Source organism: Ornithodoros turicata, chromosome 3 (assembly GCF_037126465.1).
Source record: "Ornithodoros turicata isolate Travis chromosome 3, ASM3712646v1, whole genome shotgun sequence".
Classification (NCBI taxonomy): Eukaryota; Metazoa; Arthropoda; class Arachnida; order Ixodida; family Argasidae; genus Ornithodoros; species Ornithodoros turicata.
The window spans coordinates 44887970-44908858 of record NC_088203.1 but is presented as its reverse complement, the minus strand read 5'-3'; the positions used below and the strand labels follow the sequence as shown (position 1 = coordinate 44908858).

At 42.4% G+C, this 20889-nt stretch overlaps 1 protein-coding gene and 1 long non-coding RNA gene across 2 annotated transcripts in view; one reads left to right on the top strand and one right to left on the bottom strand.

Annotated features, from left to right (window-relative positions):
- The window catches only part of LOC135386978 (uncharacterized), a 112693-nt gene that overhangs the window by 53224 nt on the left and 38580 nt on the right, over positions 1–20889 (top strand). The gene's annotated exons all lie outside the window — the stretch shown is intronic.
- On the bottom strand, positions 701–11195 carry LOC135386977 (uncharacterized). The gene is made up of 3 exons (XR_010420755.1): positions 11109–11195; positions 1813–2057; positions 701–1726 (listed from the first exon to the last, which is right to left on the bottom strand). It is a non-coding gene; the product is annotated as an uncharacterized LOC135386977 (long non-coding RNA).

Genomic DNA, 20889 nt, shown 5'->3' with positions numbered 1-20889 from the left:
ACAAATTTCGTTTCCGTTGTCCTTTAACGAACGTATCCAAGAACACCCGTGCTCAGTTGGCCAAGCACGTTATCTCCTGCTCTGGTTGTGTTCCCACATTCCCGAAAACTGAGTGCCTCTGTCTGGTTAAAAATAACCTGTTCCAAATCATTCTTGAAGCTGCTACAATTGCCTCCCCATAACTATTGTGAAGCTAGGGCTCATCTAAGTCTTATTTCGTTCAACTTGTGAACTAAACAATTTCTGTGACCACTGGCATAGCTTTAGTAGTGCATTTGGGAGAGGGAAAACGAGGGTGACATCCTTTCCCCCATTCAGAGTTCTCGTAGAACCCCTCCTGAAATATTTTTCAGGCTACGTTACTGCCGGTGACAATTTATAGGGGAAGAAACAATCTAGTGACGAAGTCAATGACCAAAACTAAGCTGCAAGGACAGGAACACACATAATAAAAGCTCCCAGTTTCTCAAGCGCATAAAACGAATTTTTTCGCAATCCTCAAATGATGTGACGCTTTTAATGGGTATTGTTAAATTATAAATATAGCTGTCCCATATTTCGCAGCATAGCACGGGACAAGTTGCGTAAGTTCTACAGTGTCTTTTTCGAGATCCATAACTTGTGGGAATTCCATCACACTCTGGGGTTCGAAGCCCTTTGCCAGCGTACCGAAAGAAGAGAGAACCGACACATAGAGGCATGGTAGAAAATGAAACATTTAATCTCAGTCACTAGAACGTAAAAGTACTTACCAAAACCAACTCGCAAAGTCCCACTGGACAATCTTCAGAGAAATCCAATGGCCGAACTTAAAGTGACTTCTTTCTCTGTTCCAATTTGCTCGTCGTCGTTCCACGACTGGCTGACTGACTGACCGACCTTCTCGCCGTCGTCTCACGTGTGACCGTCCAATATCCGCCGCGCTCCTTTTCCCTTTCTTCGTCCTCTTCCACTCATATCCCCCTAGCGGTTGACACGCGGTCCACAAACTACGTATATTAATCTTCCCATAAGGCTGTCTGTTGGTGAAGTTATTACTCTTACGGGACAACATTGCGTGGCATATGGCATTTTTACATTCCATGATAGGCAAGCCTGAGCGATGGGCAAGACACGTAAACAAACACAAACACGAAACACGTGTTTGTGTTTGTTTACGTGTCTTGCCCATGGCTCAGGCTTGCCTACCATGGAATTTATCCACCAGCTAGCCTGCATTTACGCCATTCTGTCAATGCATTTTTACATTTTCGTCAAATAATTATCCCGGCGTTTACGGCGTTCGAGGGAACATCCCAAAGAAGGCTACGGCACGCTCGCACGTTTTCTGCGGTGAGAAGTTAATGGGACTACCCAAATGCCCAAAAAGGAGGTGCTGCACTCTCCCCACCCCTCATCATCACACTTTTTCTTGTCCAAATACATAGTGTTGTCTTCTAGTTCTTTGGAAGACGACAAACGTGTACCACTTGGGAAGATGTCGCCCTTCTTTATTGAGAAGGCGGTGTCCTCCCTCTCTAACCACATCACCGAAATTAAGAAGTTACGATCAGGTGACCTCCTTATCAAGTGTACATCGGAAAAAGACTGCCAACAGATCTTGACCACCACAGAGATGCTTGGGCTCCCCACATCCGCATCCTTACATAAGACTCTGAACACATGCCGTGGTGTGGTAGCCGTTGCCGAATTAATTGACGTCCCAGTAGAAGAGATTCTTGCAAATCTAAAGGAACAGGCAGTAATTGATGTCAGGAAACTCAAGATACGGAAAAATGACGAATACATCACCACCAGAAACGTAGTTCTTACCTTCGATCGTCCTTTGCTGCCCGACAAGCTGAAAGTTGGATATCTCTCTGTAGAGGTTCGTCCATACATTCCAAACCCTCTTCGTTGTTTCAAGTGCAACCGCTTCGGACATGCTGCTGATGCCTGCCGTGGGTCGCCATGCTGCGCTCGTTGTGGCCAGCAGGGCCATGATACTAAAGAGTGTAGAGGGCCTGATTGCCGTGTAAACTGTTCCAGTGATCACCCCTCTTACTCCAGGTCTTGCGCTAAGTGGAAATTGGAAAAGGAGATCTTGCACATCAAGGTAACCGAAAATATCAGCTACCCCGAAGCAAGGAAAAAGGTATCCCCATTCTTCACTCAAAAATCTTTCTCCACTGTACTTCAACAGAAACCAAAGATGGTAACAGTGCACACACAGACAGACACTCCACCTAGAACACAACCAATAACAAGTGAAGACGGGGTGAAAACCAAGCCCCATAATGAAAATGCGGTAGTGACTGCGACAGCAGTCCTACCCTCGTCATCACCCTCCGTGGAGATGCCCTCCATGGATTGTGATGATGATTCGAGCTCGGAGCTCTCCTTGGGGAGCACGAGCTCACCATTTCTGACACCCTCAAGAGGAAACCTCTCGAGGAGTTGTTCCCTCCCCGAGATATCAGAAAAGGATTTGGCGGAGGCCAGAAGAAAAGCCCGGAAGCCGAGGATTACTCCTCCCCAGAGGAGTAAAACCTAACAGCCATCAGTAATGGCAATCCTTTTCTCTGGTCGGCAGAGCAAAGCGTTGTACACACTCTTTCTTTTTCTTGTTTCCGCTATCATGACGGGCCACACAATCCTTCAGTGGAATTGTCGCGGTCTACTCTCTAACTTTGACGATGTCCATGATCTTTTTGAGAAGCACAACGCAGTATGCTTTTGTCTTCAAGAAACTTATCTGAACACACATGTCCAAAATCCGTTCCGCAGATACAATATTTTCCGCAAAGATCGAGATGACACAAACCGTGCATCTGGTGGTGTAGCGATCATTACAAGGCAGTCCCTTCCAGTCAAAGAACTTAATTCAGTTACAGACTTGGAGGCTGTAGCTGTGCAGGTGTGCCTCGACAGAATTGTTACCATCTGCTCAGTCTATCTCCCACCATCGCAATCCGTTACACAAAAGGACATAGAAGACCTGTACAGGCAGCTTCCATCCCCTCTTATCCTTTTGGGTGATTTTAACGCCCACAATCCCCTCTGGGGCAGTAGTAGAATCGACAGTCGCGGAAGAATGCTAGAAAAAATTTTGTTGTCATCGTCTAGCTGTCTCATGAATACAGGCTTACAAACATATGTGCATACAACCACTCAATCTTTCTCTGCATTAGACGTCTCCTTTTGCAGTCCATCTCTGTTTCAGGACCTGCAATGGACTGTGTATGACAACCCTTATGGAAGTGACCACTTCCCAGTCATTTTAAAACATCACCAGTCTGTGAACAGTCTAACAACACGACCACCCAGGTGGAAATTGCAAGATGCAGATTGGAATAAATTTATGGAAAAATGCGACCTCTCACTAATCCCCTTTGATGTGGTGACAATAGAGGAAGCTAACAACCTCATCACCAACATTATTCTGCATGCAGAATCTGCGTCCATTCCCCAAACTTCTGGTAATCTCCCAAAGCGACCGAAGCCTTGGTGGAATAGTGAATGCCAGGAAAGTCGCAAACTTCAAAACCGGGCGTGCGGGGCACTTTTCGGAGGTACCCCACAACACAGAATCTCTTACTTTTTAAAAAGGCACGAGCAAAGGCCAGATGGACGCGAAAACAAGCAAAGCAGTCCTCTTGGCACAACTTTGTGTCTTCTCTGTCCTCTAATACCCCATCCAAAGTGGTGTGGGACAGGCTCCGTAAAATCCGTGGGGATCATCTCACCCGCTCTGTTCCTCTTCTAAAAGTCAACGGCCAGGTATGCCAAAGCCTAGAGGAACAGGCTAATGTCCTTGGTGAACACTTTGAAAACATTTCAAGCTCCTCACACTATACAAGTGAATTTCTTAAGACTAAACAAAGAGCTGAAAAACAAAAACTTCCGTTATGTGATGGTGATGGCTTTGCGTATAACCAACCATTCACCATGGTAGAACTTTCACGCTCTTTATTATCTGCCAAAGCAACTGCTCCAGGCCCAGACCGAGTTACATATTCGATGCTTGAACACATGTCTGACTCTTCAAAAAAATGTTTACTTGACTTTTTCAACCATGTCTGGATACAGGGCACACTTCCATCTGCATGGAAAATTGCCACTGTAATACCCCTCTTGAAACCAGGGAAGGAAGCTTCGAATCCAGGCAGTTACCGTCCTATTGCTATTACAAGCTGCATAGGTAAGACCTTTGAGAGAATTGTGAACAGCCGACTGATTCATCTCCTAGAAACAAATAACTGTATATCTCAATTCCAATGCGGTTTTCGAATGGGGTGTTCTACACTGGATCACCTCATTCGTCTAGAAACCACTATTCGTGAAGCTTTTGTCAGGAGGCAGCACTGTTTGTCAGTTTTCTTTGACATGGAAAAGGCATATGATACCGCATGGCGATACGGTATCTTGCAGGACCTCTATTCCTTGGGTATAAGGGGTCGTCTTTTGAAATGCATCGCTGATTTCCTTCAGCAGAGAACATTTAGAGTTCAACTGGGAACTACTTTATCCCGTACATTTGTGCAGGAGAATGGTGTCCCGCAGGGATCCGTTCTTAGCGTCACATTATTCTTGGTCAAAATTAACTCCATAGCCAGTGTCATTCCACCTTCCATATCATATTCTCTATATGTGGATGACATCCAAATATCCTGTTGTTCGTCAAGCTTGTCAAGATGTGAACGACAGATGCAGCTGTGTATAAATAAAATGGCCAAATGGTCTTCACTAAACGGGTTTAAATTCTCCACAGAGAAAACAGTGTGTGTCCACTTCGTGAGAATGAGAGGAGCATTTCCACCACCCACACTCAAACTTAATGGGCAAGATATCTCTGTAGAATTGGAGAGCAAATTTCTTGGCGTCATATTCGACTCTAAACTCACCTTCAAGTCCCATATCCAAAGCTTGAAGGTTAAGTGTATAAAGTCGATCAATTTAGTGAAAATTCGCGCACACAAGTCATGGGGTGTGGACCAGGAAACTTTGCGACGTCTGTATACCTCTTGCATTCGTTCAAAGATAGATTACGGATGTGTCGTACATGGCTCCGCCCGTCAGTCTGTATTGAAAATTTTAGACCCTGTCCACCACCAGGGGCTTAGGCTCGTGCTCGGTGCATTCCGAACCTCGCCGGTCGAAAGTCTATATGTTAAATCCAATGAATGTTCCTTGAGCAGACGGCGATTTTACCTTGGGGCATCATACGCCCTAAGAATAAGAAGCTACCCAAAACAACCAGCTTTAACCTGCGTTACAAAAACACGGTTCAAACAGATGTTTATTAACAGGCCTTCGGTCGTCCCTCCTTTCTCAATGCGAATTGAGAGGGATATTGAGCATCACGAAATTTCTTCGTTTAATTCCCAAGTTGTAGAGTGTGGTAAGAGGGTCCCACCTTGGGAACCACTTCCAAAGTCTGATACCACTTTGACAAAATACAGTAAACAGAAAACTTCTGCACGAGTACTACAACAAGAATTCGAACACTTGAGAGAAAGCTTTGGAAATCACACCGAAATTTACACAGATGGGTTAAGCTCTAGTGCAGGAGTGACTTGTGCCATGATTTCTGGTACATGCACAAAGTCACATCGTATTAACAACGCAGCATCTATCTTTACTGCAGAGCTTTACGCCCTTATCTTGGCACTCCAGTACATTCTTCATGGTTGCATAAAGTCTTCGGTAATATATACAGATTCCTTGAGTTCCATCAGTGCCATTTGTAGCAGGCACCCACAAAAGAATTTTCTTGTTCAACGTGCACAATTCTTAATCAGTGCAGCACAGAAGAAGGGCTACTCTGTAATCCTCTGCTGGGTGCCCAGCCATACAGGCATACAGGGAAATGAGTTTGTCGACCGGGCTGCTGCTGCTGCAGCTTCAAAAGACGTCAGTCCTTTCGAGATACCCATGCAGGATATTAGGGCAGCACTTAGGAAATCACTGTACACAAAATGGCAGAGCTTCTCGAACACTCAGACACAAAACAAGCTACACTTGATTAAACAACACATCCAAAGTTATGGAGACCGCCAGGAAAATCGTCTCTTGAGTGTTCTGCGAACGAGGTTGCGGATAGGCCACACCTTCCTTACGCACAAATTTTACTCTGTGGAGAAGAGCCGCCACTGTGTGAAATCTGTGGTGAACTCCTCTCTGTCATCCACATTTTTATCGCCTGCCCACACCACGAAATCCATCGTCAACATCATTTCACAGAGTTTTATGCGTATTTTTTGCCTCTTCATCCAGCGCTCTTGCTTGGCGATGAGGCTATTATCCCTTTCAGTAAAACTTTTAATTGTTTAAGAGACATTGGAATCATAAGTCTTCTGTAGAGTTAGTCTTGTATTTTAGATGTTACTTCTTCCCTTTTTAAGTATTGCACCTACTTTTTACTAGTCTAATTTTAATCACAGTGTTGGCGCATTATGACCTTTGTTGTCAATGCGCCATTAAAACTCCAATCATCATCATCATCAGTTCTGTACCGACTTGGTATCCAGGCGTAAACCAGACATCCGAAAACACGGAAGTACCTGACTGATTGCGTCCTTCCAGTATAGATGTGTTCCGGTACTTTTCCCGGCAATATCAGCCGACTGCGTCGGTTGCGGACGTCGGCCGCAGTGTTTATCGCTTCAGCCCAAAAATCCATGAGTAATTCAGCTTCCTTCAAGAGCGTTCTTACGGTTTCGACTGGTGTCCTGTTCATTCTCTCTGCTATTCCATTTGGCGCTGGCGAGAATGGAACAGTCCTCTCGTGAGGAATTCCTTTCTGCCTGAAGAAAGATTCAAGTCGCCGGCTCAGGAATTCCGCACCATTGTCGGTCCAGACACGCTGCAAGTTTCTGCCTGTTTGACAGTCTGCTTCAATGACTGACAAATGACTGACAAACTGACTGACTTCTGCTTCAATGACTGACAAACTGGTACACCAGTTTTTCGGTCACTTCGCTTTTGTACTTAAAGAATGTCAGAGCTACCCTCCGGCTGTAGTCGTCGACGATGACGAGTGCATAGCGGCTTCCCCCGAGTGAGGTAATCGGGAAAGGTCCCCCCAGAAACGTCATAATGTTTCTCACGTTTCCCTTCCGTATTTCAAACGTGACTTCTCCTATTCTTCCTGTACACATAGTGTTGCCGTCAGCCAGTGTGACATTGTTTTCTTCGTCTCGTTGAAAATTCTCCAGGATGTTGCGACACATGGTCATATGGCTGCTTACTCCTGAACAGAAGTGGGCACCCTGACGAGGGCGTGCGAGGATAAGGGTTTCCTCACCCTCACCTCACGATATTTGAGGTGAGGTGAGTGCCAATTTTTCTGGTTATGTTTGAGGTGAGGCGAGGAAAATCTTCAAAAAATTTGAGGTGAGGTGAGGAACATTTCCAAAAAGTTTTTGAGGTGAGGTGAGGAAAATATTTTTTAAGAATTGAGATGAGGGGAAGTGAAGAAAATATTTTAAAACAAATTGAGGTGAGGTGAGGAAATTTTCATTTTTTTAGGTGAGGTGAGGAAAAATTTCAAAAACATTTTGAGGTGAAGCGAGGAAAACTATGGGAATTTCTTTCAGAGTGTCGGAGCGAACCGAAAACCGGAACCGATAAAAACCGGTTTTTTTGGTGCGAACCGGAACGGAATCGAAACCGTATACGTTTTTTTTTTTTTTTTTTCGCTCAGGAGGGAAACCGAAAAATATATTTAACGGTTTTCGGTCCAAGAAAAAACTTCGCCGGTTTGGACTACGGATAGGCGAATGAAGCAGACGTCGTATGCTCTGAAGTCATGTCATGGATACTATACGAGGGTTGCGGTTACAGTGGAATTTATGTCGGTATACTATGACCCTTAGGCTCCCTTTGTAATGGTTTATCGTTCGCGCACGCACACAGACTAGGGGGACGTGTGACTCTCTAGCAATGTGCCGTAGTGTTCGTTTTAATTTGATCCCCGCAAACTCTCAACTAAACAGCGACCCAAGGGAGCTCCATGACGGCTCTTTATCGGTAATGTCGCGCAACGCGTTCCTTGTTTGAGAACAGCTAAGTTGAATACATTTACGTATACGCGATGGCAAGCCCGTGCGAAGTGGCAACTCTTTTGTGGACAGGACACGAAGAAAATAAAACGGAAGCGTCGAGCGCGTTTGTGAGTGAAGGTGTTCCTCGATTTGCGTCGTACTCGTGCGATGGTGCTTGCTGGCTAGACAGTAGCAACAGACATTCGGACATGGGACGCGATCGCTCCAACCCAGCAAGAAAGTACTTTACTTATGAGATCACGCCAAACAAGTCCATTTGTAGCATGTGCTTCAAGAAAGGAGAAAGCCCATTTAAACAGACAGTAACCTACAGGAACCAGGAGCTACAAAGTTCACAGCTGTCTATTAATATTAAATACCATGTATGCGGAATAAACGAGTTTACATTTTGTGACATCGATTTTTTTTTGTGGGGATGAATATTCCCAGCAGAAGCGGAACCGGTTAAAAACCGGTATGAACCGTTATTTTTCTGCTCCGGAACAGAACCGGTACCGGATCATTTATGATGTAACCGGAACGAAAAACGTTTCGGTTCGACACCCTGATTTCTTTTGAGGTGAGGCGAGGAAAAATTTATGAACGCGCACTTTATGAAAACTTTTCCCGCGCGTACACGGGATATCTTTCCTTCTTTCCGCAGCTTCTGTCTCTCATCTAGGCGGGCACTGCCCTCCTCTCTCGCCACTGATCTCACTCCGGACTTTGCGCGTCATTCGCATACCCGCAACTGAACCTCAATTTTCGCGCAACTTTTACGGGTATAACAATCATTCCACGAAGCGCTTTCTGTGATTGACTAGGCCAAATCCTCCAGCAAGAAGAAAAAAAAAAATGAAGACGTTACATTGACTAAGCAATTTCATGAGTTCAATTTCGAAAATGTATTTCAATGGCAAATTGACGAAACTACGTTGAGCGCCTGCTGGTCCTTCTGTTCTCAAGCGACCCACGCGGCAGCCTCTCTCGGAGGGTCCTCCTGTACAGTAGCCCAAGGCCCTTTTGCCTTTTGAGGTGCAGCACCTAGAGGTGCACGTTACGCTTGTACCTCCACGCCGGATAATTGTTACCTTCCAACTTTTCGAAGTGGGACATAGAGAATCCTTCTGCGATCTTCAGTTCCTAGCAATCGTCCTCGATTGTGACCTTCACCGTAGCAGAATCCGTCCCTGGGCCCATAACCTTTGTTGCAAGGGATCAGTGGAAGTCTGCCACGTCGCGGGCAAACAGATTGCTAACAGCAGTCAAAGAATACACGTCCGACCCTAATCTTGTGATGGCTATGGAATGTCCTGCTCGAGCTGCACGCTCAGCCAGGTGCTTTATTGCACACGCTAAAAAACTCACAAGTTGACAGAAAAGACGTAGTCCCAAAATACATATTTGATGCGCACAGTTTTGAATATTACAACAGAAGTACTTCGCTACTTGCAAGGGACAAGACATGCTAAATTAACGTACAGAGCATGCGGAGAGCCGATCATAGGGTACTCAGATGCGAGTTGGAATGAGCGAAATACAGGAATATCCAGAAGCGCATACGTATTCACCATCTCAAAGGGAGCAGTTAGTTGGAAGTCTGTCAAACAACCAATTATAGCATTGTCCACCTGCGAGGCTGAATACATCGCACTAACTGAAGCGATGAAAGAAGGACAATGGTTGAAGATGTTTTTAGGAGAACTTAGTTTTGACAAATTTGGTACGGACGTGATTACTATAAAATGCGACAACCAATCGGCGATCAAGATGGGAGAAAATACTGTTCAGCACCAAGGGTCTAAGCATATTAACCTCAAGTATCTCTATGTGAGAAATCACATTGAGAATGGAAACTTTGTGGTGGAACATCTACCTACGGAGGACATAGTTGCCGATGGTCTGACAAACCCGGCACCAAGGGGAAGAACTTGTTCTGTGCAAAAGGTCTGAGATATGAAGGTATACATGGGAAAATAGACGGTGGTGTTTGGGTGAGCGCTGAGAATAGCGTGGGATGCAGTCAGTCCAGCAACACCTGCGAACTGCTGACACCACATCGGTAGCAACCCTGGGGGGCGCCAAAGTGCTTGGGAGATGCCAGAGCAACACGCGCTGAAACGAATAATGAGCAGCTTCTGGATGTTGACATGGAAGTCAAGCAACAACAACAACATAGATGAAAGGATGACGATGATGATGCGGGATGTTTCCCTGCATTGAGTGCAGAACCCTACCCTTCCAAAAAGGTTCACATGAAAGGATGACGAGGGAAAGCAATCCCTACACTTCTTGAACGAGGTCGGTGGCCCTCAGAAAGGAAAGAAAAGCGCCAAGTGCACGGCACTGATGTCTAGGGTTACTCCATGGGCCAAGAACTTTGCAGATGTTGAATGGCGTCTGATCCAGCATTTCAAGTTGACGTTTAAAGACAGGTCGCTCGCGTACGTACTGGCTACAGTCTTCTATAATGTGTCGGATTGTTGCCGTGAAACCACAACTGGTACACAGCGCCGTGTTACTGTGGAAGTTGTTGCAAGGGATCAGTGGAAGTCTGCCACGTCGCAAACAAACAGATTGCTAACGGCAGTCCAAGAATACACGCCCGACCCCAATCTCGTGATAGCTATGGAATGTCCTGCTCGAGCTGCACGCTCAACCAGGTGCTTTATTGCACACGCTCAAAAACTCACAAGTTGACAAAAAAGACATAGTCCCAAAATACATATTTGACGCGCACAGTTTCGAATATTACAACACACTCCCACTCGCGTCAAACAGTCGAAACTCGTCTCCGGGCCTTTTGTGTCGACCGTTCACTCCTCGAAAGCAAACGCCAAACACAAGCGTTATCCACTTGACTAGAAAATACTAGAAAGACTAGAAACATTTGGGTAGTTCGTACATAGCAGACAAGTTTTGCGGCGCGAGAACAGCACAAACAAACAAGACGCACAAAACTGCGAAGATCATATGATTTTACGATAACAAAACGACGGTGACGCCGATATCGGCGTCGTGCTGTTCTTGCGACGCAAAACTTAGCTCGATGAGTTGAAGCACTGATAGTAAACAGGTACTCACCTTCTGCGAAATTTACTCCACGCCGATCGCTCACCAAAGTGACAGATCGGAGGTGATTCGGGAAGCTCCAGACAGAAAGAACTCGCCATTTTCAATGATGCCCAATGTTGCTGACACTCAAACACGTAAAAAGCAATATATTCTCTGGTGGATATCAAGAAATTTATTTGATTTCTACAAAATCGCATGCGCTGTCTTTCGACAGTGTCCAAGTACACGTTCAAGTGTTTCAAAACAAGCTGTCAAACACAACCGAAGCGCACTTTTGTATCACGGCACGGTCACACTGGTTATACACTCGTGTCTTTGAACATGTTCTGAAGGTGTTTTCGCAGTGTGACCACAGCTGTTGAGCCATACATGTATGGGGGGTGTTTGTCAGGCATTTTCGTCAAACATGTTTGAGGGAATGACCGTGTTTGGTGTTTTATGTTTAACCAGTGTGACTGCAGCCTAAGTTTCGACTGTTTGACGCGAGTGGGAGTGTGTTGTAATATTCGAAACTGTGCGCGTCAAATATGTATTTTGGGAAGTAGTAGAAGGGCAGAGATACGCAGAACCAAAGAGCATGGTGACCATCATTCCCCACCGCTCTAGATAGGAAGGTATTTGGAGCAAGAGCGTTCGCGCCAAGGAGGAGCACGCACCAAGACCGCCCCCGCGCGTTTCGCGGCCGCGCGTCGCGTAGAGAGGGGTTTCCTTCTCACATTCGAGCATGCATGAACATGCAAAGTACATAACCACCAACCAAAATGTTATTGCCCGCCCATCTTATTCCCTCTTCGGCCCAGTTACACATACAATACATCCTGAGTGAGGAGGTCCACTCTATGGAAAAATGTTTCATCTCCCCATGCTTCCCCTTAACATAGCGTACTTTCCTTCTCGCGCCCAGACATGCAAGCAACAGACATACACATTTGTACAAGTGAAAATATTTTATTAATCTAAAGTACTAGCAATCAGCATAGAGAGGTGTAAAGTTGAAACGAACAATTTCTGCAGGCAACATTCACATTCTACACACACACACTACAAATTTTATGATATTGTAATATCTGAAGTTAAACCAATTTAATATCAAATGGATAGATTTGATAACTCGAGCGGGCAGACAATCACTTCCACAGAGCAGATAATATTTATTAAAGAACCTTCAGGAACACAGCTTTTAATTAAGGAAGGGATTCTTAGTTCATACAATAATAATTAAAATTAAAATTTCTACCATAACAAGTCTGAGCTGCTTCTATGTGACCTACATCTTCATGTTGTAAATCAACATAAAAAAATCATACATCTAAATAATTAATTATTCCATGCTCAAATCATTTCAATGCTATTAAATACGAGTCTTTTCGATTGAAGAGCACAACAGGGGGGACACACCGCACCATCCAGGAAAGCACCACTTAAACAAACAATAGTTAACACTGTCAGAGGGACATCATTAGCACAACTTTTAATTAAAGAATCTTTAACTTCGAAGCTTGCTATCAATGCGACCTGAGCTAGGACGAATGCCGAGGAACGCGAACTATATAGGGAGGACAATTTTCATTGATATGAAAGACGGTACAGCCCTCACTTTCTTGTGCATTCAGAATCATTACATGTACACACATTAAATACAATTCCGACTCACATTTACGCATTTTGCCGAACATTTCCATGAGAAGAACACAGTGACACACACACGCACACACACAAGCTCAGATAAACTTATTACCTGACCCCAGACCGCTAGAACCGGTTTCACTTCTCCTTTCACACATCCCTCTTTCACTCTTTCCTCGAAACGCGCGGGAGATCTCCCTCAACCCCAATCGACGATTCCCTCCCAAAGTCAAAATACATATTGGGTGCCATCATCATTAGAGTGAAGGATGATATCAAACCACAAGTAACACCATAAATACAAGACTGATCTTGCTGTTATATGAAGGCGATATTTTGTATTATATTAATTGAACAATATACAATGATCGCAAATACTCTATATGTAAGCATCTTCAGGGTGGCCAATTCGAATTTTGTTGTAACTCACCCCCCGTTTTGTTTGTTTGTTTGTTTGTTTGTTTGTTTATCAGATCACCATCACAAATAGGTGTAAGCAAATAATAATTAACTGCGTATATTAATCGAAAGCAACCAAATACGAATCTACAAAGTGAAGAGCAAAACACAGGAACATATCGATAGTTGGAGAAGTAGAATCAGACACACGATCACAGCAACAATTATCATTAGTCAACACTACAAATATTATGCTAAAAAGAGGAGCACAAGTTAAGAATAGATGAGAAAGTATGATGATGAAGAGATGGAGATGGAGAAAGTATGGAGGAGTAAAACCAGACACACAGAATCGTAGCAACAATTAGCAATAGTCAACGCTTAAAGAATTAATAATAATTATCTACTTATATTAATCGAAAGATACCAAATACGAATCTGTCAAGTGAAGAGAAAAAAAAACAACAGGAACATATAGACAGATGGAGGATTTATATCAAACATGCAGAATCGTAGCAACCACTATCGTTTGTCATTGCTTGGAGGAATAATAATTCTCATCTTATATTAATCGAAAGCTACCAAATACGAATCTGTCTAGTGAAGAGCAAAGCACAGTAACATGTAGATAGTCTGGAGGAGTAGAATCAAACACACAGAATCGTAGCAACAATTATCAATAGTCAATGTTAGAAATAACATGCTAACAGGGGAACATCGAATAATCATTAAAGGGATAGAATCACTGCGAGCAGTCATAGAGGTAATTAACACAATCAATAGTCAATGCTAAAAACTGTCAGAGGGATATTATTAACACAACTTTTTAATCAAAGAAGAGTTAACTTTTATGCATGCTGTCATTGCGACCTGACCTAGGGCAAACACCAAGCAACACGAATTTCTATAGCAGGACAGTGTTCATCAATCTGAAAGAGGCTACAAAGCCTACATTCTTTTGCATTCGGGATCATTACATGTGCACAGATTAAACGCAATTTTGACTCACATTCTCGAATTGTGTTGAATATTTCCATGAGAAGGACAAAATAGCCTACACACAGAGACAAGTTCACTGTCCCCCCAGTCCCTACAGAACCGGTTTTCCCCGTCTTTTCATTTGTCCCTCTCCATTCTTTTCTGGAAACCTACGGGAGAGGTCCCCCACCGCAACCTACGGTTTCCCCATGGCCGAAATTCCTGTTGCATGGCAAATTAGTGGACTGAAGGATGATATCAACGCACAAGTAACGTCATAGATGTTTCAACGATACAATGGGTAAAAGCAAACGACATGCTTTAATTGAACGTAGAATCCCGAAGTGAAGAAGTTGTAACACAAAGTAAACATCATCGCTTTTCTTTGCTTTTTCTCTCTGTAGCATTCAGTATCACTACAAATTTTAAATATACTCATACCGTTTTTTTTTAACATTATGGATAAACAACCGCTTCACATGTATCGAATCATTATTCTCTCCCATAATCAGGAGCATAAATCTGTAAATGAAAGAGCATATGATAATACATCTATAAGCTTACTTTTATTTTTTATTTTTTTGAGAAGTTTCATGGCTTCGAAGACTATTTCAAGACAACTGCCAAAATAGTCCAATGCATAATTGGAATAATGAGCATGACCTCATTTATCAACATGTAATGTAAGGATCTCTGTCCCAAATTTGCATCGCATGATACAAATGCAACGAAAGCAGGTAAAATGAGAACAACGAACATGACCATTTAGTGATGGGAAGCTGTTTTTGTATACTTAGACAGTCATAAACAGCCTATGTCAGGAACTGATTTTCTGGCGGTGAAATGACAAACCATATGCATATCTAAGCAACAAACATGTATTTTCATTGACCTACAAGAACGAGCTGGGCTGGAAATATTCCTACAAAGCCCACGAGTTCTCTCAGGTATCAAAATGGCTGAATGGGCCTGTTGGTACATGACTAAATTAAAACCGGAGCACGGAACACGGACAAGAACACACAGACGACACTTGCTCCTCAGGTTTTATTCCGTCCACAGACGACTTTCTCTCAGGTATTCCTCGCTGCATGCAAGCAACCTTTTCTCAGTTGTGAGAAGGCACAGACAAAACCTTTCTAGCTGGCTACAACACAATTGACCATAAGCTCCCCATCCCGTCAACAATAGAACGTGGAGATGTACGGTCTTTTTACGACTTCAAACGCCCCAGGGGTGGAAGTAATTGATGTTGGGGGAGAATCGGTACACAGGATGACGATAAAATTCTCTCCACACACACCTCAAACCAACGCTTTTCTTCTTTACACATTACTATCATGTTTCAAACTTAACAAAATAACTCAATCGAAAATATTTTTGAGTGTCAAAACAGACCAATGAATGCTATATGAGGACGAGCTGTTTACATCAGCATATGGACTCAACAAGACAAGCCTTTGTGAAGCTTCTAAAGCAACTGCGAAAATAAACAATTCCACAGCTGAAAAAAAAAGAACGAGTATAGATTATTTTCTCTATACATCGCAAGTCAATGGATGTTCAACTGGAATCTTGTAAAGTACTCCACTTCTTTGCCAATCAACCAAACGAATTTGATTACATTAGAAGGAGAAAACATAATTATTAATCATCTTTTCCAAATCGTACGGAGATTCATAGAGATGCCCCTCTGTTGGAATCAGCGCGCAGACGAAATAGTGTTCTCACATATATTTCTTGTAAACTGCTCTAACTTTGCCCATCATCCAAATGAATTTGATTTCATTAGAAGGAGACAATGTAGTAATTTTAGACAAACACCCAGAATGGCTTAATTTAGAACTCATTAAAATATATGATTATCATCTATAACGGCCTTTCAAATTCAAAATAGTATGCAGATACACATAAATACCCTAAATACTGCAATTGAATCCGTTTTCTTTTTTCTTTTACTTCTAGAGAATCAGCATTCAGAGGGAATAGTGTTCCTACACAAAACTATTGTCACATGTTAACATCGTCGTTAAGGCATTTTTCATCCTAGTAATCTAGTGTTGACATTAGAACATTCTCACTTTTTTGTGCGAAATCTTGCAACAATATATAATCTGGATGTCTGAAAGCAACAACAATATAGCGGACGGAAAAAGTGATTTCATGGTCGACATCCAATTTCATTCATGACAATCATTTCAATATGGTGAGCATGCCAAAGGATGTGTAATCACAAAAGGCCTTTGCATCTCAATTGTCTCGCGACGTAAACCCCCAGTTATTATTATTAAAAGACCTCTGGCCAAGTGTTACATGTTACGAATACATTTACGAAGAGTGCGATTTTAGCAATACACAAGCTTTAGTCATGTGACTGATACGTCGATGACAAGAGGACACGAAGGTTGCGAAGGTCACACTGACATAGAATTTTGTCGATAACCGAGGATATGATTAAGAAGGAGCTTGATTAAGAAGATATGATTAAACAGAAGCAAAGTTGAAGAGGCAACTGCATTGGAATGATGTGCGTTCGTGAAGACGTTGTACCTCCGACGATGAAGAAAGCGCTTTCAAAGCAACACTCACGGTTTCAGCGATGCGCCCGAATCCCCGATGCGCAATGCCGGGCACCCATGTGGCAAACGCACGCGCATCCAAGCCCCCCCCCCCCCCAAACGCGCAATCGCAAGCCCAACGCGGTATCCCGACTGTGTCGCTTTCAAACGTATAACGTCGGAGGTATAACGTCTTCACGAACGCACATCATTCCAATACAGTTGCCTCTTCAAGTTTGCTTCTGTTTAATCATATCTTCTTAATCAAGCTCCTTCTTAATCATATCCTCGGTTATCGACAAAATTCTATGTCAGTGTGACCTTCGCAACCTTCGTGTCCTCTTGTCATCGACGTATCAGTCACATGACTAAAGCTTGTGTATTGCTAAAATCGCACTCTTCGTAAATGTATTCGTAACATGTAACACTTGGCCAGAGGTCTTTTAATAATAATAACTGGGGGTTTACGTCGCGAGACAATTGAGATGCAAAGGCCTTTTGTGATTACACATCCTTTGACATGCTCACCATATTGAAATGATTGTCATGAATGAAATTGGATGTCGACCATGAAATCACTTTTTCCGTCCGCTATATTGTTGTTGCTTTCAGACATCCAGATTATATATTGTTGCAAGATTTCGCACAAAAAAAGTGAGAGTGTTCTAATGTCAACACTAGATTACTAGGATGAAAAATGCCTTAACGACAATGTTAACATGTGACAATAGTTTTGTGTAGGAACACTATTCCCTCTGAATGCTGATTCTCTAGAAGTAAAAGAAAAAAGAAAACGGATTCAATTGCAGTATTTAGGGTATTTATGTGTATCTGCATACTATTTTGAATTTGAAAGACCGTTATAGATGATAATCATATATTTTAATGAGTTCTAAATTAAGCCATTCTGGGTGTTTGTCTAAAATTACTACATTGTCTCCTTCTAATGAAATCAAATTCATTTGGATGATGGGCAAAGTTAGAGCAGTTTACAAGAAATATATGTGAGAACACTATTTCGTCTGCGCGCTGATTCCAACAGAGGGGCATCTCTATGAATCTCCGTACGATTTGGAAAAGATGATTAATAATTATGTTTTCTCCTTCTAATGTAATCAAATTCGTTTGGTTGATTGGCAAAGAAGTGGAGTACTTTACAAGATTCCAGTTGAACATCCATTGACTTGCGATGTATAGAGAAAATAATCTATACTCGTTCTTTTTTTTTCAGCTGTGGAATTGTTTATTTTCGCAGTTGCTTTAGAAGCTTCACAAAGGCTTGTCTTGTTGAGTCCATATGCTGATGTAAACAGCTCGTCCTCATATAGCATTCATTGGTCTGTTTTGACACTCAAAAATATTTTCGATTGAGTTATTTTGTTAAGTTTGAAACATGATAGTAATGTGTAAAGAAGAAAAGCGTTGGTTTGAGGTGTGTGTGGAGAGAATTTTATCGTCATCCTGTGTACCGATTCTCCCCCAACATCAATTACTTCCACCCCTGGGGCGTTTGAAGTCGTAAAAAGACCGTACATCTCCACGTTCTATTGTTGACGGGATGGGGAGCTTATGGTCAATTGTGTTGTAGCCAGCTAGAAAGGTTTTGTCTGTGCCTTCTCACAACTGAGAAAAGGTTGCTTGCATGCAGCGAGGAATACCTGAGAGAAAGTCGTCTGTGGACGGAATAAAACCTGAGGAGCAAGTGTCGTCTGTGTGTTCTTGTCCGTGTTCCGTGCTCCGGTTTTAATTTAGTCATGTACCAACAGGCCCATTCAGCCATTTTGATACCTGAGAGAACTCGTGGGCTTTGTAGGAATATTTCCAGCCCAGCTCGTTCTTGTAGGTCAATGAAAATACATGTTTGTTGCTTAGATATGCATATGGTTTGTCATTTCACCGCCAGAAAATCAGTTCCTGACATAGGCTGTTTATGACTGTCTAAGTATACAAAAACAGCTTCCCATCACTAAATGGTCATGTTCGTTGTTCTCATTTTACCTGCTTTCGTTGCATTTGTATCATGCGATGCAAATTTGGGACAGAGATCCTTACATTACATGTTGATAAATGAGGTCGTGCTCATTATTCCAATTATGCATTGGACTATTTTGGCAGTTGTCTTGAAATAGTCTTCGAAGCCACGAAACTTCTCAAAAAAATAAAAAATAAAAGTAAGCTTATAGATGTATTATCATATGCTCTTTCATTTACAGATTTATGCTCCTGATTATGGGAGAGAATAATGATTCGATACATGTGAAGCGGTTGTTTATCCATAATGTTAAAAAAAAACGGTATGAGTATATTTAAAATTTGTAGTGATACTGAATGCTACAGAGAGAAAAAGCAAAGAAAAGCGATGATGTTTACTTTGTGTTACAACTTCTTCACTTCGGGATTCTACGTTCAATTAAAGCATGTCGTTTGCTTTTACCCATTGTATCGTTGAAACATCTATGACGTTACTTGTGCGTTGATATCATCCTTCAGTCCACTAATTTGCCATGCAACAGGAATTTCGGCCATGGGGAAACCGTAGGTTGCGGTGGGGGACCTCTCCCGTAGGTTTCCAGAAAAGAATGGAGAGGGACAAATGAAAAGACGGGGAAAACCGGTTCTGTAGGGACTGGGGGGACAGTGAACTTGTCTCTGTGTGTAGGCTATTTTGTCCTTCTCATGGAAATATTCAACACAATTCGAGAATGTGAGTCAAAATTGCGTTTAATCTGTGCACATGTAATGATCCCGAATGCAAAAGAATGTAGGCTTTGTAGCCTCTTTCAGATTGATGAACACTGTCCTGCTATAGAAATTCGTGTTGCTTGGTGTTTGCCCTAGGTCAGGTCGCAATGACAGCATGCATAAAAGTTAACTCTTCTTTGATTAAAAAGTTGTGTTAATAATATCCCTCTGACAGTTTTTAGCATTGACTATTGATTGTGTTAATTACCTCTATGACTGCTCGCAGTGATTCTATCCCTTTAATGATTATTCGATGTTCCCCTGTTAGCATGTTATTTCTAACATTGACTATTGATAATTGTTGCTACGATTCTGTGTGTTTGATTCTACTCCTCCAGACTATCTACATGTTACTGTGCTTTGCTCTTCACTAGACAGATTCGTATTTGGTAGCTTTCGATTAATATAAGATGAGAATTATTATTCCTCCAAGCAATGACAAACGATAGTGGTTGCTACGATTCTGCATGTTTGATATAAATCCTCCATCTGTCTATATGTTCCTGTTGTTTTTTTTTCTCTTCACTTGACAGATTCGTATTTGGTATCTTTCGATTAATATAAGTAGATAATTATTATTAATTCTTTAAGCGTTGACTATTGCTAATTGTTGCTACGATTCTGTGTGTCTGGTTTTACTCCTCCATACTTTCTCCATCTCCATCTCTTCATCATCATACTTTCTCATCTATTCTTAACTTGTGCTCCTCTTTTTAGCATAATATTTGTAGTGTTGACTAATGATAATTGTTGCTGTGATCGTGTGTCTGATTCTACTTCTCCAACTATCGATATGTTCCTGTGTTTTGCTCTTCACTTTGTAGATTCGTATTTGGTTGCTTTCGATTAATATACGCAGTTAATTATTATTTGCTTACACCTATTTGTGATGGTGATCTGATAAACAAACAAACAAACAAACAAAACGGGGGGTGAGTTACAACAAAATTCGAATTGGCCACCCTGAAGATGCTTACATATAGAGTATTTGCGATCATTGTATATTGTTCAATTAATATAATACAAAATATCGCCTTCATATAACAGCAAGATCAGTCTTGTATTTATGGTGTTACTTGTGGTTTGATATCATCCTTCACTCTAATGATGATGGCACCCAATATGTATTTTGACTTTGGGAGGGAATCGTCGATTGGGGTTGAGGGAGATCTCCCGCGCGTTTCGAGGAAAGAGTGAAAGAGGGATGTGTGAAAGGAGAAGTGAAACCGGTTCTAGCGGTCTGGGGTCAGGTAATAAGTTTATCTGAGCTTGTGTGTGTGCGTGTGTGTGTCACTGTGTTCTTCTCATGGAAATGTTCGGCAAAATGCGTAAATGTGAGTCGGAATTGTATTTAATGTGTGTACATGTAATGATTCTGAATGCACAAGAAAGTGAGGGCTGTACCGTCTTTCATATCAATGAAAATTGTCCTCCCTATATAGTTCGCGTTCCTCGGCATTCGTCCTAGCTCAGGTCGCATTGATAGC